The following is a 23,305-nucleotide window of genomic DNA, read 5'->3' on the forward strand; positions in this document are numbered from 1 at the left end:
ACCTGCACTGCGCATGCTCCAGCTCACAATGGCTGGGGAGTGATTGACGGCGGGTCCCGACCAATAAGAAAAAGGTAATCCGGGTCTGGATTGACCCTGCAAACGGCCACCATCTTGGGAAAGGAAGTTGGGTCTTTTGTTGTTGGGACGGAGCGCTGGGTCGGCCATCTTAGTATGGGAAGAAGGAGTGGGCGGGACTTCCTCCCCTGTGCCAGGCCCGGGGCAACCGGCGACCACCACCACTTTGGGAATGGAAGTCGGGTTTTTTGTTCCTGGCGTGGAGCGCTGGGACACCCACCTTGGTTCGGGAAGAGGGAGTGGGCGGGGCTTCACCCCGGTAACAGCCCGGGGCAACTGCCTCCATCTTGGGAATGGAAGTCGAATCTTTTGCTCTTGGAGCAGAGCGCTTGGGCGCCCATCTTAGTACGGGAAGAGGGAGTGGGCGGGGTTTCCGCTCCGGTGACAACACCCGGGTCACCCAGCGGCCGCCGCCATCTTGTGGCGGGATTCTCTATCCGGGTCTTTAGTGAAGGACAATGAGCTGGAGCTGAGGTTGAAAAGTGTTCAGAGGAAAGTCTGAAATCAGATTTACAGCCAGATATCTGTAAGAACCACAAAGTTCACATTCAGTATGTTTGGCAAATGAAATCACAATGCTGCAAACACTCAGTTCTGAAGAAGAATCAGATTGCATTGGAAATGTTAACTCTCTTTCTCTCTCTTCACAGAAGCTGCTAAACCTGCTGAGGATTTCCACAACTTTCTGTTTTCACTTCACATTTCCAGCTTCCGCAGTTTTACTCATTATTATGTTTTTGAAATACTGTTACATAACCTGTTCAAAGTAAAGCAATTGTCACCATTTAAATGTCCAAATCAGTGATATTTATTTGTTTAACTGAGACTGGGCTGTTCAGGAGCAATGTCAGAAATCACTTCACAAAATATAGTGAAATCTAGAATTCTATTGAGTTTCTGTCAATAGAAACTATAAAAACTGAGATTGATAGATTCGAGAGTATTAATGGTTATAGAATCAAGGGAGATGGATGGATTTAACAAACCGATCAGACATTTGCAAACTGGAGCTTAATGTCTGAGGTTGAACTGATTCTGGTTTTGTTTTGAAGGTGGTGTCGGTTTCCTGTCCTGTCGATTATCTCCACACCCGCTGGTAATTTGCCGGAGGTGAGATAATTTTTATTTGTGTCATGAGTAGGCTTACATTAACACTGCAGTGATTAACTATGTACCATTAACCATTCACCTGAGGAAGGAGCAGCGCTCTGAAAGCTAGTGACATCGAAACAAACCTGTTGGACTTTAACCTGGGGTTGTAAGACTTAGTACTGTGCTCACCCTATGTCCAACGCCGGCATCTCCACATCGTGATTAACTATGATTAACACAAATTGATATCACTTGATTTTTATTCAGAATTTAATTTCTTATAACAAGGTTGGAGTTTATGAACACCATAATAATAATAACAGTCTTTACTATTGTCACATTTGGCTTATATTAACACTGCAATGAAGTTACTGTGAAAATCCCCTAGTCGCCACACTGGCGCCTGTCTGGGTAAATTGAGGGAAAATTCAGAATGTCCAGTTCAACTTACAATTCACCTCACGTCTTTTGGGACTTGTGGGAGACCCATGCAGACACAGGGAGAACGTGTGGACTCCGCACAGTGACCCAAGTGGGAATCAAACCCAGGACCCTGGTGCTGTGAAGCAACAGTGCTAACAACTGTCCTACCGTGAAGGGGAAGAGGGTTGGTGCAGTGACACAGCCCTGTCTGATCCCAGTCTTCACTGAGATAGTGTCTGGGGTATTTCCATTGATGAGGATCATGGCTTGTGTGTCATCATTGTGCAGGCGGAGGATGGTGGCCAATTTCTGAGGACAGCCAAATTTGAAAAACTTACTGATTAAAACATCACTTTGACGGCGTAAAACATTTTTGTGAGGTCAGAAAAGACCAAGAACTGCGATTGCTGCTGTTCCTTGTATTTTGCTTGGGTTTGTCAAGTAGTGTAGATCATGTCTTTGGTGCCGCATGAAGGGAGAAAACCAAACTGTGACTCTGGAAGGAGCTCTTTGGCCACGAAGAGGAGATCATTGAGGAGGATCCTGGCAATGATCTTCTCTGTGGCAGACAGCAGGGAGTCGCCTGTGCAGGTACCACAATCAGACTTGTCTCTCTTCTTAAATATAGTCACAGTGTCTTTGAAATCCCCTGGCATGCATCCATCTTCCCAGGTGAGGAATATGAGATTGTGTAGCTATGCCAGGAGTGTAACCCCGCCATGCTTCAGAATTTCAGCAGGGATTAATTCTGCTCCAGAGGCCCTGCTGTTTTTCAGCTGTGGAATGGCTTTTTCACTCCGCTCTAGATCGAGGTACCATGGGGACTGAGCCGGACATGATACTGGGGAATGGATTTAAGAACGTTAAAGCCAAAGACAGAGTCTCGGTCGAGGGGTTCTTCAGTCCCTCCAGTGAGCACCGACTGACACTCTGTCCTTGATGAGTTCCCCTCCACACTTTGCTCTCAGTGGGGTGGGCCATTGACTGCTTAGGTCATCAATTGTATTGGCAGCGCTGGTGAAACCGTGCATGCCATTGCTTTCCATGTGCTGTGGGCTATCCCTCACTCTTTCTACCCTCTAAAGGCTTCAGAAACTTGGAAAACTTGGAGCAGGCACCTCAAAAGCACTGGAGCGGTACTTCCAGCAGTGCCTTCACAAGATGCTCCAAATCCAGGGGCAAGGAGGGCGGTCCCACAGAGGAGAGGGAAAGGGAAAACTGGGAGTGGGGCAAAGAAAGTCGGGGGCAGAGGTGAGTGTAGTGGCCATCACTAAGGATAAGGTGATGCGGACGCTGAAAGGTCTGAAGGTGGATAAATCACTCAGACCGGATGGACTACACCCCAGGGTACCGAAGGAGATAACTGCAGAGGTTGTGGAGACATTGGTGGTGATCCTTCAGGGATCACTGAAGTCAAGGGGCTCACAGAGGACAGGGAAATGACTAATGTAACACCCCAGTTTAAGAAAGGCAAAAGGTAGAAGATGGGAAATTATAGGCCGGTTAGTCTGACTTTGGTTGTTGATAAGATTTTAGAGTCCATTATTAAAGAGGAAATTACGGAGTTCTTGGACGTGCATGGTAAAATAGGACTGAGTCAGCACGGCTTCATCAAGGGGAGGGCATGCCTGACAAATCTGTTAGAATTCTTTGAGGAGGTAAAAAGAAAGTTAGACAAAGGAGAGCCAGTGGATGTGATCCATTTGGTTTCCAGAAGACTTTCGACAAGGTGCCGTACAATAGGCTGCCAAATAAAGATAAGAACCCATGGTGTTTGGGGCAAGGTACTGGAATGGTTAGAGGATTAGCTGACTGGCAGAAGGCGGAGAGTGGGGATAAAGGGGTCTATTTCAGGATGGCAGCCGGTGATTATTGGTGTTCCACAGGGGCCACAACTATTCAATACATTAACGATCTGGAAGAAGGTACAGAGGGCACTGTTGCTAAGCTTGCAGATGATAGAAAGATGTGTAGAGGAACAGGTAGTGTTGAGGAAGCGGGGAGGCTGCAGAAGGACTTGGACAAGTTAGGAGAGTGAGCAAAGATGTGGCAGATGTAATAGAATATGGAACGTGTGAGGTTATGCACTTTGGTAGGAATAATCGAGGCAGACTATTTTCTAAATGGGGAACGACACCTTGTTAGGTGAATTGGACATTCTGAATTCTCCCTCTGTGTACCCGAACAGGCGCCGGACTGTGGCAACTAGGAGATTTTCAGAGTAACTTCATTGCAGTGTTAATGTAATCCTATTTGTTACACTAATAAAGATTATCATTATTATTAGCTGGAGTACTGTGTGCAGTTCTGATTGCCACATTACAGGAAGGATGCGATTGCACTGGAGGGGGTGAAGAGGCGATTCACCAGGATGTTGCCTGGAATAGAACGTTTCAGTTCCGAAGCGAGATTGGATAGGTGTGGGTTGTTTTCATTGGAGCAGAGAAGACTGAGAGCCGACCTGATCGAGGTGCACAAGATTATGAGGGGTATGGTCAGGGTGGACAGGGACCCTCAGTTGAAGGGTCAGTCACAAGGGGACACAAGTTCATGGTGAGGGGCAAGATATTCGGGGGGGGGGTTTGAGGAAAAACCTTTTTAGCCAGAGGATGGTGGCCGTCTGGAATGCACTGCCTGGGAGGGCGGTAGAGGAGGGTTGCCTCACATCCATTAAAAAGTACCTGGGTGAACATTTGGCGCATCGTAGCATTCAAGGCTATGGATCAACTGCTGGCAAATGGGGTTAGGTCGGCAGGTCAGGTGCTTTTCGTGTGTCGGTGCAGATTTGATGGGCCTCTTCACTGCTGCTGTTGATACAATGTTAGGTGGCACTGTAGGCAGCTCAGACGATGGCATAAAATTGCAAGGAGATATTGACAGACCAGGTGAATGGGCAAATTTGTGGCAGATGGAATTCAATGTAATCAAGTGTGAGGTTATCCGTTTTGAACCAAAAAATAATAAAACAGAGGACTTTCTAAATGGAAAGAGATTGAGTACAGTGGATGGCGAATGTGCACAGATCCTTAAAATGCCATGGATAAGTGCAGAAAATAATCAAAAAGGAATGCTAGCATTTATATCCAGAGGATTGGAGTATAAAGTCACAGAGTTTATGCTGCAGCTATACAAAACCCTGGTAAGACCCCACTTGGAGAACTGTGAGCCATTTTGGGCACCACACCTTCGGGAGGATATTGTGGCCTTGGAGGGAGTGCAATATAGATTTACTAAAACAATACACCACGATACCTGGACTACGGGGGTTAGGTTACGATGAGAGATTATTGATTGATTAATTTTATTTATTGTCACATGTACCGGGGTACAGTGAAGAAAATTGTTCTGCGTATAGTCCATAAAGATCGTTCCATACGTGAAAAAAAACCATAGGACCTACATAAATGCACAGGCAAGGGGTGAGCAGACAGAGTGCATTACTACTCAGTAGAGAAGATGTGTGAAGCAATCAGTTCAGTCCATAAGAGGATCATTCAGGAGTCTGGTAACAACGGGGAAGAAACTGTTGTTGACCCTGTTAGAGCGTGTTCTCAGACTTTTCTCTGATGGGAGAAGTTGGAAGAGAGAATAACCTGAATGGGAGGGGTCTTTGATTATGCTGCCCACTTTCCCAAGGCAGAGGGAGGTGTAGACAGAGTCAATGGATGGGAGGCAGGTTTGTGTGATGGTTTGGGCTGTGTTCGCGATTCTCTGTAGGTTCTTACGATCTTGGACCAAGCAGTTGCCGTACCAGGCTGTGATGCAGCCAGGAAGGATGCTTTCTATGGTGCATTTGTAAAAGTTGGTAAGAGTAAATGTGGACATGCTGAATTTCCTTAGTTTCCTGAGAAAGTATAGACACTGTTGTGCTTTCTTGGTCGTAGAGTCGGCGTGGGTAGTCCAGGACAGATATTTGGTGATGTGCACACCTAGGAATTTGAAGCTGTTAACCATCTCCACGTCGCACCATTGATGCAGACAGGGGTGTGTATGATACTTTGCTTCCTGAAGTCAATGACCAGCTCTTTAGTTTTGCTGACATTTAGGGAGAGATTGTTGTTGCTACGCCACTCCACTTGGTTCTCTATGTCCCTCCTGTAGATATTGAAGATGTCGAGGGATATGATGGATAGTGTGTGAAAACGGTGCTGATCACCCGAGATCAGCCAATGATCCCATTGAATAGTTCAGCAGGCTCGATGGGCCGAATGGCCAACTGCAACTCATATTTGTTGTGATCTCCTGGACAGGAAGCTGTGAGCTTGGATTTGTCAATCAGCCTGAATCAGCACCTTCAGGAGAATAGAGAGGGTGAATATTAGATACAGCAGAATGAGAATGGAGGGAAAGTGTGTGGGATGGAGATTTACAGCTTTCGGGGAATAAGAGAGAGGAAAAAGTGTGACATAGAAACTAGAATTGTCTGTTCTGAGTTTCTATCCTGTACTGACAGTGACAAATTTTGGAAATTGTTTTTACAGGATATTAGATGAGGAGGAATTGCAGACTGAAATCTCAAATGTTACGGCTCGACCTGACAGTCACTCCCTTCCTTGGAACCTCAATATCTCCCGCCTTTGAATCTAGAAGGAGAAATATTTTCCTGAACTGTCCGCTAAAGATTTCAAACATCAGTGTGACTGGAAAAACACCGAGACCCACACAACACACACCCGAGTGAGAGTGTTCCAGTGAACTGACTGTAGAAACATCGGTGTGACTGGAAAAGCACCGAGACCCTCACAACACACACCCGAGTGAGAGTGTTCCAGTGAACTGACTGGGGAACGAGCTTCAACTAGTTACACAGCCTGAAAAAACATCACACCATTCACAGTGCGGAGAGACCCTACCTGTATTCTGAACTGATTGTCGAACCTGGAGAGACAGGAGGAGACCCAAAACATGGAGAAACCGTGGAAATGTGGGGACTGTGGGAAGGGATTCAGAGTCCCATCGAAGCTGGAGATTCATCGACGCAGTCACACTGGGGAGAGGCCATTCACCTGCTCTCAATGTGAGAATGGATTTACTCGGTTATCCACCCTGCAGAGACACCAGCTAATTCACACTGGGGAGAGGCCATTCACCTGCTCTCAGTGTGGGGTGGGATTCAGTAATTTATCCAACCTGCGGTCACACCAGCGAGTTCACACTGGGGAGAGGCCATTCACCTGCTCTCAGTGTGGGAAGGGATTCACTCAATCATACTCCATGCAGAGACACCAGCGAGTTCCCACTGGGGAGAGGCCATTCACCTGCTGTCAGTGTGGGAAAGATTTCATTGATTCATCCACCCTGCAGTCACATCAGCGAATTCACACTAGCGAGAAGCCATTCACCTGCTCTCAGTGTGGGAAAGGATTCACTCAGTTATCCACCCTGCGGAGACATCAGCGAGTTCACACTGGGGAGAGGCCATTCACCTGTTCTCAGTGTGAGAAAGGATTTCCTCAGTTATCCAACCTGCAGAGACACCAGCGCGTTCACACTGGGGAGAGACCGTTCACCTGCCCTCAGTGTGGGAAGGGATTTACTCAGTTACCCAACCTGCAAAGACACCAGCGAGTTCACACAGGGGAGACGCCGTCCACCTCTCAATGTGCGATGGGATTGCATGTTTCATCGTACCTGCTGTGACACCAACAATTTCACAATCGATTACAGGGGTTGGATTCTGCTGTTATTGTTTCTGCTCTACACCCAGGACTGCATTTTGTTCATTCTGACAGGTGGTCAGTGGAGATAGTCGGAGGGTTTCTTTCTGCTGGACAGGCCGGTCTCACCACTTTGCCTCCAGTGGGCTGATGCTCTTTGAGCCTTGTTGCTAATCCCTGGCTTCAAATTGGATAAGGATCATAGAGTGAAAGGGTGTTTTGGAAGTTTGAAGATATTTATTTCCCATTTCTCCTTGGAACAGCCCCACCCCCACCCAAAACGTGCCACGTTGCCATGGAAATGGGTCCTGGTAGTTACATTTTTTTTGTTTAATTGATCTGGATATCACCAGCGATCCGGGTCACTGTCCGTGTGGAGTTTGTTCATTCTCACCGTGTCTGAGTGGGTCTCGCTCCCAAAACCCAGGGTCGGTGAATTGGTCACGGTAAATTGCTTCTTAATTGGAAAAAAAGAATTGGGTATTCTAAATTTTAAAAACAAAATATCCGGGTGTTACTCACTGATATCAGGGTTTGAGGGACAAGTTATCTGAGGTGGACTGGGAAACTGGTGGGAGACAGGGAACAGCTAATATTTTAGGAATTATTACATATTTACCAGGGGGTCGGTTAGCTCAGTTAGCTGGACGGCTGGTTCGTGACACAGAGCGAGGCTAACAGTGCGGTTCGACTCCCACACCGGTTGAGGTTAGCCATGAAGGCCCGGCCTTATCAACATTACCCCTCGCCTGAGGTGTGGTGACCCTCAGATTAAATCACCACCAGTCAGCTCGCTCGCTCTCTCTCACTTTCTCTCTCAAAGGGGAAAGCAGCCTGTGGTCCTCTGGGTATTTTGTGATTTTTATTTCACAAAAATACACCAAATCTAGATTCTATTAAGGAACAAAATTCCAACAGGAAAAATGATTCAAACGTGGCGAACAAGAAAAGTTAAATGTTTGATTGATTTGATTTATTGTCGCATGTACGGAAGTACAGTGAGAAGTATTTTTCTGCGGCCGAGGGAACGTACACAGTACGTACATAGTAGGCACAAAGAATAATCGACAGAGAACATTGACAATTGGTACATCGATAAACAGTGATTGGTTACAGTGTGGAACAAGGGGCCAAACAAAGCAAATACATGAGCAAGAGCAGCATAGGACGTCGTGAACAGCGTTTTTGAAGGGAACTGATCGGTCCGAGGGGGAGTCGTTGAGTCTAATAGCTGTGGGGAAGACGCTGTTCCTATGTCTGGATGTGCGGGTCTTCAGACTTCTGTACCTTCTGCCTGATGGAAGGGTCTGGAAGAAGGCAATGCCTGGGTGGGAGGGGTCTCTGATCATGCTGTCTGCCTTCCTGAGGCAGCGGGAGGTGTATACAGAATCAATGTGGGGGTGGTAAGCTTGTGTGATTCGTTGGGCTGAGTTCACCACACTCTGCAGTTTCTTGCAATCTTGGTCCGAGCAGTTGCCATACCAAGCTGTGATGCAGCTGGATAAGATGCTCTCTATCGCACATCTGCAGAAGTTTGTGAGAGTCGATGCAGCCATGCCAATTTTCTTTAGCTCCCGTAGGAAGTAGAGACGTTGTTGGGCTTTCTTGACTGTTGCATCACCGTGAGTGGATCAGGACAGACTGTTGATCACGGTGACCCCCAGGAACTTAAAGCTATCGACCATCTCCACTTCTGAGCCATTGATGCAGACGGGAGTGTGTGTCGTGCTACGCTTCCTGAAATCGATGATCAATCCCTTGGAAATGGAAATATTCCATTCGATCAAAGGGGCTGGTTTAGCACACGGGCTGGTTTAGCACAGTGGGCTCAGACGGCTGGCTTGTAATACAGAACAAGACCAGCAGCGCATGTTCAATTCCCGTTCTAGCCCCCCCGAACAGATGCCTGAATGTGGCGACTAGGGGCTTTTCACAGTAACTTCATTTGAAGACTACTTGTGACAATTAATTATTATTATTATTATTAAGGATGGAACTCAAAGTGGTCAAAATAGTAGCAATGAATGAATCAGTAGTTATGGTCAAGGATTGAGTTTTATTTGCTGTAAAATTGTAAAAGCTTAATTGCTGTGTGTGGGCAATGAGGATAAATGTACCGGCAAGAGAGACCTTCCAGCCCTGATTAGCCTCAGCATTTGAAACTGTATGAATCAGGAATTGTCCAGAATCAGGTAAAGGGATCGTATGAAACAGTTCGATTGTATTCCTGTCTAAGTTAATGAGAGAAGTAATGGTGTCAGTAATTGGAGATCCAATTAAATTATACTGGTGCCCAATTGACCAATGGTCATGTTACCACAGGCCCAACTCTGACATGAGGTAATGAAAATTCCTTATTGTCACAAGTAGGCTTCAATGAAGTTACTGTGAAAAGCCCCTAGTCGCCACATTCCGGCACCTGTTCAGGGAGGCTGGTACGGGAATTGAACCGTGCTGCTGGCCTGCCCAGTGTGCTAAACCAGCCCCTGTTTGGTCACTTTGGGGATAAAGGTCGACGTTCCAAAGGACTTCCTTGCTGGCCAAGTATTGAAGACTCTCGAGGCCGAGTTCCAAGGAAATTACTGTCAAAGGAGCCATGGAGGGTTACGCTTCCAAAGACTGATCACCTGCATGAAGTTGTAAACGTCAATGTCTTCAAGTCGTTCAGTAAACCTTTTTCTTTTAATAAACATTTTAAATTTACTACACAGAGAATTCTGCCTTTTCTTTAATTGATTAAAAACGTGACTGGAACAGTGAAACAAAGTGAATTTATTCAATGGTATGTTGGGGTGGCTGAGCTCAATTAAGTTACAGATAAAAAGATCAGATAACATCAATCTTCGATTTTAAAACTTGCATTTCTGTAGTGCCTTTCACAATCACAGGACATCCCAAAGTGCTTTACAGCCAATCGAGTACTTTTGAAGGGTAGTAACTGGTGTGATGTAGGAAAAACAGCAGCAAATTTATTCACAGCAAGATCCCACAAATAGCAATGTGATAATGAGCAGATGATCTGATTTTGGTGATGTTGATTGAGGGATAAATATTTGCCAGGACACCGGGGATAACCCCCCAACTCCTCTTCACAATAGTGGCCACGGGAACTTTTACAGGACCTGAGAGGGGCAGACAGGGCTTCAGTTGGACATCTTATTTGAAAGAAGGAAATTCTGACAGTGCAGCACTGCCTCAGTGCTGGGAGTGGAATATTGGATGTCATTTTTGTCCTCGGGTCCCTGGACTGGGATTTAATCCCACAACCTTCTGATTGAGGGTGAGAGGGCTACCCCCTGAGCCATGGTTGACACGATAGACAATACAAAGTTAGAAAGGGAAAGTTACCCTTTAAAAAAAACCCAACTTTTGCCTAAATCTAATAATAAAGACCCCAGTCTAGATAACATGGATGTAACTTCAACAAATGTTAGAGCGTTGGTTTAGAGCCACAATTTTCGACTTTGAGACTCGGGCACCTTTTTGTCTCTATTGCTCGTGTGAATGACAGCCAGGCGACGGAGCTGAGGGCTGCATTTGGAGGAGAATAACGGCCTGCACCCCAGTTGGGAAACTGCCATGGGCATCACACTAATAGAGAGACAGGAAGGTGCTGGAGGACTGAGTGGGAAATGGACCACCAACCGGTTACATCAGTCACTCAGAGCGAACGAGAAACCCTTCTCTTTCAATACATATACAGGGAAGAGGCTGCAATGAAATCTGTCCCTTTTAACCTGCATAAAGGCAGGATGCTCAGATGCACACGCTGAAGGAGGAGTCCGTTTGGCCCATCATTCCTCCTGCTAGTTCTTTGAAAAGACTAATTCATCGAACTGTTCTGCTCTTCCACACAGCCCTGCAAATTATTCCCTTTCAAGTATTTATGTTTGGAAAGATACCATTGAATCTGCTTTCAGGCAGATCAGAACAACTCGCTTCAAAATATTAAAATAAAATCTCCCTCATGGATAAGGCTGGCAGGGCTGAAAGGCAGAGGTTGGTAGATTTAATGTTGGAGGTGGATCGGCAGTAATCCACGGCCCCTACGGCAGAGTTGTTGGCATGAGAAAGATGTACAAATGATGTTTGAGTTTGAATCGACGGGGAATGCGGTGAGCCAGCGTTTGCGAGGAGCATTTTATGAGTATGGGGATAAAGCCAGTTGATTATTGGCTCACCAATTGAGACGGCAGACAGCCACACAGGGAACAGCTCAGGTTAAAGATGAGGGGGGAGAGCTGGTTACTGCTCCGGATAAGATTAATGGAGCTTTTGAGGTTATTCATCGAGGGCTATACAAGTTTGAACCACTGGAGGATGGCTCGGCGACGGGGCAATGTTTAGATGGATTGGACTTCCCAGTGGTAGAGAGAGTGATGAGCAATGGGGTTGGAGGAAGTTATTGACTGTATTCGTTCCTAGCAATCGGGAAACGCCCTGGGGCCGGATGGTTTTCCGGTGGAATTTTACAAACAGTTTGCGGCCTTGTTGGTGCCGTACTTACTGGGAATGTTCAATGACTCTCTGCTGAGGAGGGCGGGGGCGGGGGCTGCTGTCGGCCACACAGACGTTGGGCCTGATTTCTCTAATCCCTGGAAAAGGACAAAGATCCCCTTGAGTGTGGGTCTTATCGACTTATTTCACAATAAAATACTGATGTGAAAACACCATCTAAGATTCTGGCAAAATGTTTGGAGGAGTGCACACCAGAAGTGATCTCTGAGGACCAGACAGGGTTTGTCAGGGGCCACAGTTATCGTCCAACATCAGGAGGCTTTTGAATGTGGTCATGTCGCCCCCTATGGAGCAGGTGCCGGAGGTAACCATCTCCATGGATGTGGAGAAGGCCGTTGACCGTGTGGAGGGCAGCTACTTCTTCGAGGCCTGGGTGATTTGGGTTTGGTCGCACTTTTATTTCCTGGGTGAAACTGCGATATAATTCCTATGGCTAGTGTCCAGACCAATGCTGCGAGCTCAGGATATTTCTGACTACACAGGTACGAGACAGGGATGCCTGCTGTCTCCACTACTGTTTGCGCGAGCGATTGAACGGTTGGCCATTGCGCTTAGATCGTCAGTGAAATGGAAAGGATTGAGAGGGGAGAGGGGGAGGAACATAGAGTGCCCCTTTATGCAGATGATTAGTTGTTGTACTTTTCTGATCCTCTCTCAGGTATGAGAAATATGATGAAACTGTTGAAAAGAATTGGACATTAAACTGTGGGCAACATTCGATTCTGTGACCAATATTTAGTTAAATACGGATCTGAATAAGGAAACTTTACAGCCACCAGTGAAGTTTAAATGTCTCTTTGTGTCAGGATGAACCAGCATTTGAGGAATATGAAATCTCTGGACTGTTGGTCTCCAACTGCCGTATTGAACACTGGAGAATGAGCTCGAATTGAGACAGAGTGAGTGAGTGATCATCGTAAACTGCTATTGTATCGCGGTGTTCTGGGTCTTAGAGTTTTAACTCTGCAGTTAATTGTCAGGGATGCAGTATAATAAACCCTGAACAAATCAAATGTGTGTGAGAAGCATCTGAAGCACCAGCTGAACCAGCAGTGCTGAATGTCTCCCAGTGCAGCCACAGTACTGTACTTATTCCAGCTTCCAAGTCCACCTGAGAACCAACATCCTGGCTATTCATCAACAAGAAGCTTCAGAGCCTCATGAGAATTATTTGTTTCTAAAAACCCTTCACTCCAACTAAAGGACCAGCTCAGCAAGAAGACAACAGACCTGCAGCGATATAAAGATTGCAGTCTACATTCCATTTTCATTACAGCTTCAACTTGATCTGTACCTAATTTCTGTGTATGTGTCAGTGAGTGTGAAAGAGACGAGAGACTGAGATGTTCAAACATCCAGGGAAATAGTGTGATAATAAATAACCTTCTATCCGTTAAAAATCACCAGTAAGCCTGCTGCTGAAATGTATTTTAAATAAAGAAAGATCGCCCAGAGGGTAAGAAAATATCACACAAACATCCTGATAATGGACTGGAAAGGACCACGAATTGTAATCAAACGCTGTCTCACCCTCTTCAGGTAGCTATACAGAGGCTGCAGCCTCTCACACTGAATGTCTACGTGATCCAGAGACACCTCCAGGCCACAAACATCAGCTTCAGCCTGAACGTGGGTGAAACTTTTTAAAAACCCGTTACTTTGCACCGGCACTAGGACCCGGCTGGGGACAGAAACCTTCAGGCCCCGCCTACTAGCTGTGGCATCACCAAGACGCCAGCGCATGCGCCCTGCTTCCCCAAGATGGCGGCTGTGAACCAGGGCCTGGTCCCGGGAGAGAGCTGACCGGCGGTGATGTGACCTGAGGATCACCGCACCTCAGGCAAGGGGCCAGGTTGGGAAGGCGGTGCCTTCAGGAATAACTGGGAAGGTGATGTTTGGTCAGTTGCTGCAGTCTGTGTAGTGAAGGTGCTGTCACAGTGGTGTGAGGTGAGGAAGTACAGGATTATCACCCAGCAATGATCAATTAAGGGGAATGTAAATCCAGCTCAGGCTGCTTTCAGATTGGAAAGGGAGCTAAGGTGTGTCCTTCGAGCTGGTGAATGTTGTGGCTTTGGCAGTTTCTCTATAAATTCATTTCTTCCCTCCCTCTCCCACCTCTATCTTTAGAGTCATAGAGTTTTACAGCACAGAAAGAGGCTCGTCGGCCCTTTCATAATAATCTTTATTATTGTCATAAGTACGCTTACATAAACACTGCCAGTTATTGTGAAAATCCCCTAGTCGCCACACTCCGGCACCTGTTCGGGTACACAGGGAGAATTCAGAATGTCCAATTCATGAACAAGCTCGTCTTTCGGGACTTGTGGGAGGAAACGGTCGCACCCGGAGGAAACCCACGCACAAACGGGGAGAACATGCAGACTCCGCACAGACAGTGACCTAAGCTGGGAATCGAACCCAGGTCCTTGCTGCTGTGAAGCAGAAGTGCTAACCACTGTGCTACCGTGCCACCCATAAGATTATTAGATTACTAGGTCTGGATGAATTGTTTCCCAGGATGCTGTGGGAGGTGAGGGAGGAGATTGCAGGGGCTCTGACCCAAAGTTTTAATTCCTCTCTGGCCACGAGGGGAATTGCCAGGGGACTCGAGAACAGCTAATGTGGTCCCACTGTTTAAGAAGGTTGTAGAGATAAGCCAGGGAACTGCAGACCAGTGAGTCTCACGTCACTGGTAGGGAAACTATTGGAGAAAATTCTGATGGACTCTATCTCCACTTGGAGAGGTTTGATCAGGATAGTCAGCATGACTTTGTCAGAGGGAGGCCATGCCTAACCAATTTGAATTAATTTTTTGACCATGTGACCGGGTGTGCAGATGGGGGTAGTGCAGTTGATGTAGTTTACATGGATTTCAGCAAAGCCTTTGAACAAGATCCCACATGAGAGACATGAAATTGATCAGGTGGATTCAAAATTGACTTAGGTGTAGGAGACAGAGGGTGATGACTGCTTTAGTGACTGGAAGCCAGTGATTAGTGGCATACCACAGGAATCTGTGCTGGGTCCCCTATTATTCAGCATTTATATAAACAACATGGACGACTATGTGGGGGGTAGGCTCAGTGCTTTGTGGATGACACAAAGATTAGCCGGGTGGTTAACAGTGAGGTTGAGTGTCTTGGGTTACTGGAAGATGTTGATGGGTTGGTCAAATGGGCGGATAAGTGGCAAATGAAATTTAACCCTAAAATGTGTTAGGTGACACATTTTGGAAGGGATAATGTGACAAGGAAGTATTCAATGAACAGCGTGACACTGGGATGTTCTGAGGAACAAAGGGACCTTGATGTGTTTGTCCAAAGATCTGTGAACGCGGAAGGGCAGGTTAATAGGGTGGTGAAAATGACATATGGGACATTACTGTGAGCAGTTCTGGTCACCACATTAGAGGAAGGATATGATTGAACTGGTGGTGCAGAGGAGATTCACCAGGATGTTGCCTGGGATGGAACATCTGTACACCCAGATCTCTCTGCCTGTCAATACTCAAAAGGGTTCTGCCATTTGTTGTATATTTCCACCTGTATTAGACCTTCCAAAATGCATTACCTCCCATTGTCTGGTTTAAACTTAATCTGCCATCTCTCCATTCAAGTCTCCAACCGATCTATATCCTGCAGTATCCTCTGACAGTCCTCATCACTATCTGCAATTCCATCAACAATTGTGTGATCCATAAACTTACTAATCAGACCGGTTCCATTTTGCTCCAAATAATTTATATATGCTACAAACAGCAAAGGTCCCAGCACTGATCCCTGCAGAACACCATAAATTACAACCATCCATTCAGAAAAGCACCCTTCCACTGCTACCCTCTGTCTTCTATGACTGAGCCAGTCCTATATCCATCTTCCCAGCTCACCTCTGATCCTGTACAACTTCACCTTCTCTCCCAGTCTGCCATGATGGACCTTGTCAAAGGCCTCACTGAAGTCCATGTAGACAACATTCACTGCCCGATCTTCATCAATCATCTTCGTCACTTCCTCGAAAAACCCAATCAAGTTAGTGACACGTGTCCTCCCCTTCACAAACCATGCTGCCTCTCGCTAATACATGCACTTGCTTCCAAATGGGAGAAAATCCTGTCTCGAAGAATTCTCTCCAATAATTTTCCTACCACTGGCGTAAGGCTCACCGGTTTGTAATTTTCTGGATTATCCTTTTGGCTTGGGTTGTTTCCATTGGAGCTGAGAAGATTGGGGGTGGGGGGAGGGAAATCTGATGGAGGTGTACAAGATTATTAGGGGCGTGGATAGGGACCAGCTGTTCCCCTCAGTTGAAGGTCAGTCAGAAGGGGAGATGAGCTCATGGTGAAGGGCAGAAGGTTTTGGGGGGGTTCGGAGTTAAAAGCCTTTTTACCCAGAGGGTGGTGATGGTTTGGAACGCACTGCCTGGGAGGGTGGTAGAAGCGGGTTGCCTCACATTTTTAAAAAAGTACCTGGATGAACACCTGGCACATCAAAACATTCAAGACTATGGGCAAATGCCGGCAAATGGGATTAGGTAGGTAGATCAGGTGCTTTTCATGTGTTGGTGCAGACTCAATGGGCCAAAGACTGTTGCTGATGATACAAAGTTCGGTGGCATCGCAGACAGACTAGATGATGGCATAAAATTGCAAGAAGATATTGACAGACTCGGTGAATAGGCAAATTTGTGGCAAATGGAATTCAATGTAAGCAAGTGTGAGGTTATACATTTTGGACCAAAAACAAATGGAACAGAGTACTTTCTAAATGGAAAGAGGTTCGATACAGTGGATGTCGAAGAGACTGTGGGGGGGGTTCAGATGCATAGATCAGTTGTGGGAAAAATAACCCCCAGAAACTAGACTGTAGACTATTCAGTGAGAGAAATGCTTTATTAAATGACAGAGCTCTGGGAGAAGCCCTATACCCTCAGACAGGGAGTCACCGACTTCTCGATTGTTTTGGGGACTTAGCCTTTATACACATGAGTAAACAAAGTTGACACTTGATCATATGATCATGAGTCAGTTCGTTAGGCAGAAGCGTTAGTCATTTTGCAATAAGAAACAGCAAGAAATCGAGGCCAACTTCTGCTAATTTACTTAGCAGATACTATGACAGACACTGCGGTTGCAACATCAAGTACGGGCAGTTGCCTTTTTGCTGAACATCTGCCTTCATCGTGGTTTGTGGTTGGAACTCTTTGTGTGTGAGCAGTTGAACAACGGAGAAGTGTGATAATAGCTTATAACTCAAAGGTCAGTTTGTTGTGCAAATGTCTTGTGCGTAAGTCAGCACATTTAATGTCTTTAAACAGAGTCCATTTTATATCAGGCGGCATCCATTTTGTATCTTCTGAAGTCTGTATGGAATTCTACCTCTTCAGATCCTTAAAATGCCACAAACAAGTGCAGAAATTAATCAAAAAGGCTAATGAAATGCTGGCATTTATATCTAGAGGATTGGAGATTGGACAAGTTATGCTGCAGTTATACAAAACCCTGGGAAGACCCCACTTGGGGGCTGTAAACAGTTCTGGGCACCACACCTTTGGAAGGATATTTTATGCTTGGAGGGAATGCAACACAGGTTCAATCAAACAATACCCCACAATATCTGGATTACAGGGGTTAAATTACCAGGAGAGATGACACAAATTAGGCCTGTTTTCGCAAGAATTTAGAAGGTTAAATATCTCTTAAGATATTAACAGGGAAAGACCGGGTCGATGAAGATAAACTATTTCCACTGGTTGGTGATTCTAAAGCTAGGGATCATTGTCTAAAAATCAGGACTAGACCGTTCAGGAGAAATGTTGGGAAGAACTTCTTCACGCACAGGATGGGAGAGGTTTGGAACTCTCTCCCACAAACAGCAGGTGAAGCTGGATCAGTTGTTAACATAGATACATAGAAGATAGGAGCAGGAGGAGGCCTTTTGGCCCTTCGAGCCTGCTCCGCCATTCATCACAATCATGGCTGATCATCCAACATAAGTTTAAATCTGAAGTAGAGTTTTGTTGAGCAAAGATATTCAGGGATATGGAGTTAGGTCACAGATCAGCCATGATCTCACTAAATGGCAGGACAGACTCGAGGGGCTGAATGGCCTACTCCTGTCCCTATGTGTATTTCTGTGATTCTGAAATTCAGACAACAGCATCACGGGGAAAGAGTCCGGATTAGAACCTGAGTTAGTCCGAGCTGCAAACCATCCCTCCAGATCCTGGCCCTTCATGGATTTAATGAAGGCCAAGGCAATAGTTGGATTATTGAAAGACTTGACGGAGTTGTTGGATTCCATTTTTCGGGTTGCAGGATAAAGCCTGACATAATTCACTCCCCACAGCCTTGAGCTGCCTTTGAACATCATCAAAGCCTTGACGCTTCGTTTGTGTTGCTGCCGAAAAGTCCTGAATCCTCACTCCCTCCTGGAGCCAGACGCCACCTCACCGTAACCGTCTCCAGGACCTTCTGGCGATCTTTCAAGTTGTGGAAGTGAATGATTACAGGCCTGGGATGAAAACTATGCCTCGGCCTCAGAGACAGGATACGATGCACCCTTTCTAATTTGAAACACTCAGGCTTCATATCCAGCTGAGAAAACGTGGCAGCCGGTCCCCGAAGAACCTAACGGGAGCCTTACCCTCCACACCTTCTGACAGGCCGACGACTCGGATGTTCTTTCTCCGACCCTCGGTCCTCCAAGTCCACCAGGACCTCCGCCAGCCACTCGGCTGGTTTTCAACGGGTTGAATTCTTGCCTCTGTTGAGGAGGCATCTTGCTGAACGTTCAGGATTCTCTCCTCCGGATCATCGAGCCTCTTCATGACGTTTTGCAGCTGAGCCTCACAAGCTCACAGATATTGAGTCAGCACACTCCGCCTCTGGTCAATAACACGGATAATGTCGGCAGTCATCATTTTCGCCGCCTCCCAGAGCCCCGGAGAGCGCGGGGTCGAGAGACCTCCCGAGTGTCAGGCCGCCATGTTGAAAAAGCGGCTCCATTCCCGCTGAATCCACCTGCGCTGTTTTATCTATGATTTCTTGCCTTTTTCCTGCACAGACCGAACCGAACCCTGAAGTCTTCCAGAGACATGATAACAAATATTAATTCAAGGAATAGGGAGGCGAGTGGTGGGCTATCAGGATAATCAACAGATTATAGGTGAGTGGCACCATACCCTGTGGAAAACCAGCTACTCCCATGCCAGTGTCACATTCCCCCCCCCCCCCCCCCCCCAGGGTTATGGGGAACTGGCAGGAAATGAAGAGAAAGACGAGATGAGGAGGGATTTCTTTACTCGACGATGTGGTGAAGATTTGGAATTCTCTATCCCAGAGGATTCTGGTGCTTCAGTCGTCAAGTATTTTCAAGACACAGACTGATAGGTTTCCAGATGTTGAAGATGTCGAGGGATATGAGGGATAGTGTGGGAAAACGATGCTGAGGTTGATCGGCCAATGATCCCATTGGATGGTTCGATGGGCCGACTGCCGCTCATATTTGTTGTGATCTCCTGGACAGGAAGCTGTGAGCTTGGATCTGTCAATCAGCCTGAATCAGCACCTTCAGGAGAATTAGGAGTGTGAATATTAGATACAGCAGAGTGAGAATGGAGGGAGATTGTGTGGGATGGAGATTTACAGCTTTCGGGGAATAAGAGAGGAAATAATGTTCCATAGGAACTAGAATTGTCTGTTCTGAGTTTCTGTCCTGTACTGACAGTGATGAATTTTGTAAATTGTTTTTACAGGATATTAGATGAGGAGGAATTACAGACAGAAATCTCAAACGTCACGTCTCGATCTGACGGTCATTTCTTTCCCTGGAACCTGAATATCATTGGGCTTTCAATCTAGAAGGAGAAATGTTTACCCAAACCGTCAGCTAAACATTTCAACCATCAGTGTGACTGGAAAAGCACCGAGACCCACACAACGCACCCGAGTGAGAGTGTTCCAGTGAACTGACTGTGGAAAGAGCTTTAACCAGTAACACAGCCTGAAAAACATCACCATATTCAGAGTGGGGAGGGACCATACCTGTGTTGTGGACAAGGCTTCAACTGATTGTCCAGCCTGGAGAGACTTGAGGAGACCCAAAGCATGGAGAAACCGTGGAAATGTGGGGACTGTGGGAAGGGATACTCAGTCCCATCTCAGCTGGAGATTCATCGACGCAGTCACGCTGGGGAGAGGCCATTCACCTGCTCTCAGTGTGAGAAGGGATTTACTCGGTTATCTCACTTGCGGAGACACCAGCGAGTTCACACCGGGGAGAGGCCATCCACATGCTCTCAGTGTGGGAAAGGATTTACTCAATTACCTCACCTGCAGAGACACCAGCGAGTTCACACTGGAGAGAGGCCGTTCACCTGCTCTGTGTGTGGGAAAGGATTTGCTGAAGTATCCACCCTGCGGAGACACCAGCGAGTTCACACTGGGGAGAGACCATTCGCCTGTTCTCAGTGTGGGAAGGGATTTGCTGAAGTATCGACCCTGCGGAGACACCAGCGAGTTCACACTGGGGAGAGGCCGTTCACCTGCTCTGTGTGTGGGGAAGGATTTGCTGAAGTATCCACCCTGCGGAGACACCAGCGAGTTCACACTGGGGAGAGGCCGTTCACCTGTTCTCAGTGTGGGAAAGGATTTACTCAATTATCCACCCTGCGGACACACCAGCGAGTTCACACTGGGGAGAGAAGGTCCACCTCTCAACGTGAGACAGGATTGTCTGTTTCATCGGACCTGCTGTGACACCAACAATTTCACAGTTGATTACAGGAGTTGGATTCTGCTGTTGTTGTTTCTGCTCTACACCCAGGACTGCATTTTGTTCATTCTGACAGGTGGTCAGTGGGGATAGTCGGAGGGTTTCTTTCTGCTGGACTGGCTGGTCTCACCACTTTGCCGCCAGTGGGCTGATGCTCTTTGAGCCTTGTTGCTAATCCCTGGCTTCAAATTACATAAGGATCATTGAGTGAAAGGGTGTTTGGAAGTTTGAAGATATTTAGTTGCCATTTCTGTTTGGAACCCTGCAAAGCATGCCACGTTACCATGGGGATGGGCCCGGGTGGTTACATGGTTCTTTTGTTTAATTTATCTGGGTGTTCCTCACAGAGGAAAACAACACGGTATGAGGGGCAAGTTGTCTGAGGTGGACTGGGAAACTGATTGGTACAGGGAATACCTAATATTGAAGGAATTATTACATATTTATCAGGTGGTCGGTTTGCTCAGTTGGCAGGATGACTGGTTTGTGATGCAGAGCAAGGCCAACAGTGAGGATTCAACTCCCGTACTGGCTGAGTTTATTCATGAAGGCCCCACCTTCTCAACCAGGCCCCTCGCCTGAGGTGTGCTGACCCTCGGGTTAAATCACCACCAGTCAGCTCTCTCTCTGTCAAAGGGAGAGCTGCCTATGGTCCTCTGGGATTTTGTGACTTTTATTTCACACATATACAACAAATATAGATTCCTTTAAGGAACAGAAATCCAACAGGAAAAGTGATGGAACCGTGGCTAACAAGAAAAGTTAAAGATTCCATTAGATCCATTAAAATTCAGCCAAGGGGGACCAAGAAACTGATGAAAGCAAACTGGCAAGAAACATAAAAAAACGACTGGAAAAGCTTTGACAGGAATGTGAAAAGGAAAAGATCAGCAAAGACCAATGTGGGTCCATTCCAGGCAGAGACAGGAGAGTTTATAATGGGGAGTAAGGAAATGGCAGAGAAACTAAACAATGTGTGTCTGTCTTCACAGAGGAAGATACAGAAATTGTCCCCAAAACACCAGAGAACCAAGGGACTGGCAGAGATTAGTATTGGTGAAGAAGTCGTACTGGAGAAATTAATGGGCTTGAAAGTTAATAAAACCCCAAAAGCTGATGATCTACATCCCAGAGTGTTGAACGAGGTGGCTGTAGAGATCTCTATTCCTCATTCTAAATTCTCCTGACTCTATCTGGAACGGACAAACCTTTGTCTGAGCCAAACGTTTCCTTATTACGTAGCCACAGAAGCTTTTACAGTCCATTTTTATGTATTTTGCTAGTTCGCTTCTATTCTATTCTCCCTTTGTTTCTGTGTCTTGGTCGAAGAACTGAAGTAAATCCTCGGGAATGAATCATTCTGGACTGGTTCTGAAACAATTAAGTTTCAACTTCCAGGACAGAGTAACTATAATCTTGGAATGTGATTTTAAGTTATGTAAAAGGGAATAATTCTATTTTGTAGTTTACTGTGTAGGTTTCAGAGTTAAAGTAGCTTCTAGTTTGTTTGTTTGTTGTATTAAAAGTCGTAAAACTTGAAGTCCCGTCGTGTGATCCTTTTAATTTGTTGACTGGGAATTTGATTTTTTATAAGAAGTTGCTGACCTTTATGGAGATCTTTATCCACAAGTTTTGTCTTCCTATTTGAGCCTCGGGCACCTTTCTGTCTCTATTGCTCGTGTCACTGACAGCCAGGCGATGGAGCTGAGGGTGCAATTTAGCTGAGAATAACAGGGCTGTGCCCCAGTTGGGAAACTGCCATGGGCGTCGCTAATAGAGACAGGAAGGTGCTGGAGGACTGACTGGGAACTGCACTTCCAACCAATCAGGTTTCCGCGGGGGGGGGGGTGACCGGGGCTGATGGTGGTGCGACCCCCAAGGTTCAGTGCCCTTGTGTCCAAGGCGGGGAGTCACGGGGACAGGGTACAGAGGAGCCGAGGTGAAACCATTTGGGACCAGAACATTGTGAACATCGTGTTACTCTGGTTGTCTATGACCCTCAAGTAGTTTCTGTACTTTTTTTTAACCATGTTGTTTCATCAATAAACTTTTGACAGGAAAATATTTGAATTTGTTGGACTTTTCTTGATTACATTTGTTCACTTTCAGGAAAGTGGGTGAGAGGTTGACAGGCTCTTTAACAGAAAGTGAGTCCCTCTAAGGTAATTGGTAAAGGAGCCAGAGGGGTTGAGGAGATTTGATTTTTCTTTTGACACAGTGTTTGAAAATGGAGTTCAGGAAGTCAATTGTTTTTTTTTTTTTATAAATATTTTATTGAAAATTTTTGGTCAACCAACACAGTACATTGTGCATCCTTTACACAATATTATAACAACACAGATAACAATGACCTATTTTATATAAACAAAAATGAATAAATATTAAATAACAAAAATGAAAACTGGCCCTAATTGGCAACTGCCTTGTCACAAGCTACCCCCCCCCCGCCCCCCCCCCCCCCCCCACCCCTCCCCCCCCCCCCCCCCCCCCCCCCCCAAATCCTGGGCTGCTGCTGCTGCCTTCTTTTTTCCCCCCATCTATCTATCCGCAAGATATTCAACGAACGGTTGCCACCGCCTGGTGAACCCTTGAGCCGACCCCCTTAGGACGAACTTAATCCGCTCTAGCTTTCTAAACCCCGCCATGTAATTTATCCAGGTCTCCACCCCCGGGGGCTTGGCTTCTTTCCACGTTAACAAGATCCTGCGCCGGGCTACTAGGGACGCAAAGGCCAAAACATCGGCCTCTCTCGCCTCCTGCACTCCC

General features: G+C 46.4%; 1 long non-coding RNA gene across 2 annotated transcripts; it reads left to right on the plus strand.

Moving 5' to 3' along the window:
• The first annotated feature begins 279 nt into the window (after positions 1–279).
• On the plus strand, positions 280–22,603 carry LOC140421579 (uncharacterized). Of its 2 annotated transcripts, XR_011946915.1 has the most exons (4): positions 280–604; positions 1,131–1,188; positions 16,874–17,022; positions 19,521–22,603. It is a non-coding gene; the product is annotated as an uncharacterized lncRNA (long non-coding RNA). The 2 variants fall into 2 exon arrangements; XR_011946916.1 differs by lacking the exons at positions 280–604; positions 1,131–1,188 and adding an exon at positions 13,523–13,715.
• Positions 22,604–23,305: the final 702 nt, after the last annotated feature.

The sequence above is a fragment of the Scyliorhinus torazame genome, chromosome 5 (assembly GCF_047496885.1).
Source record: "Scyliorhinus torazame isolate Kashiwa2021f chromosome 5, sScyTor2.1, whole genome shotgun sequence".
In the NCBI taxonomy this organism is placed as follows: Eukaryota; Metazoa; Chordata; class Chondrichthyes; order Carcharhiniformes; family Scyliorhinidae; genus Scyliorhinus; species Scyliorhinus torazame.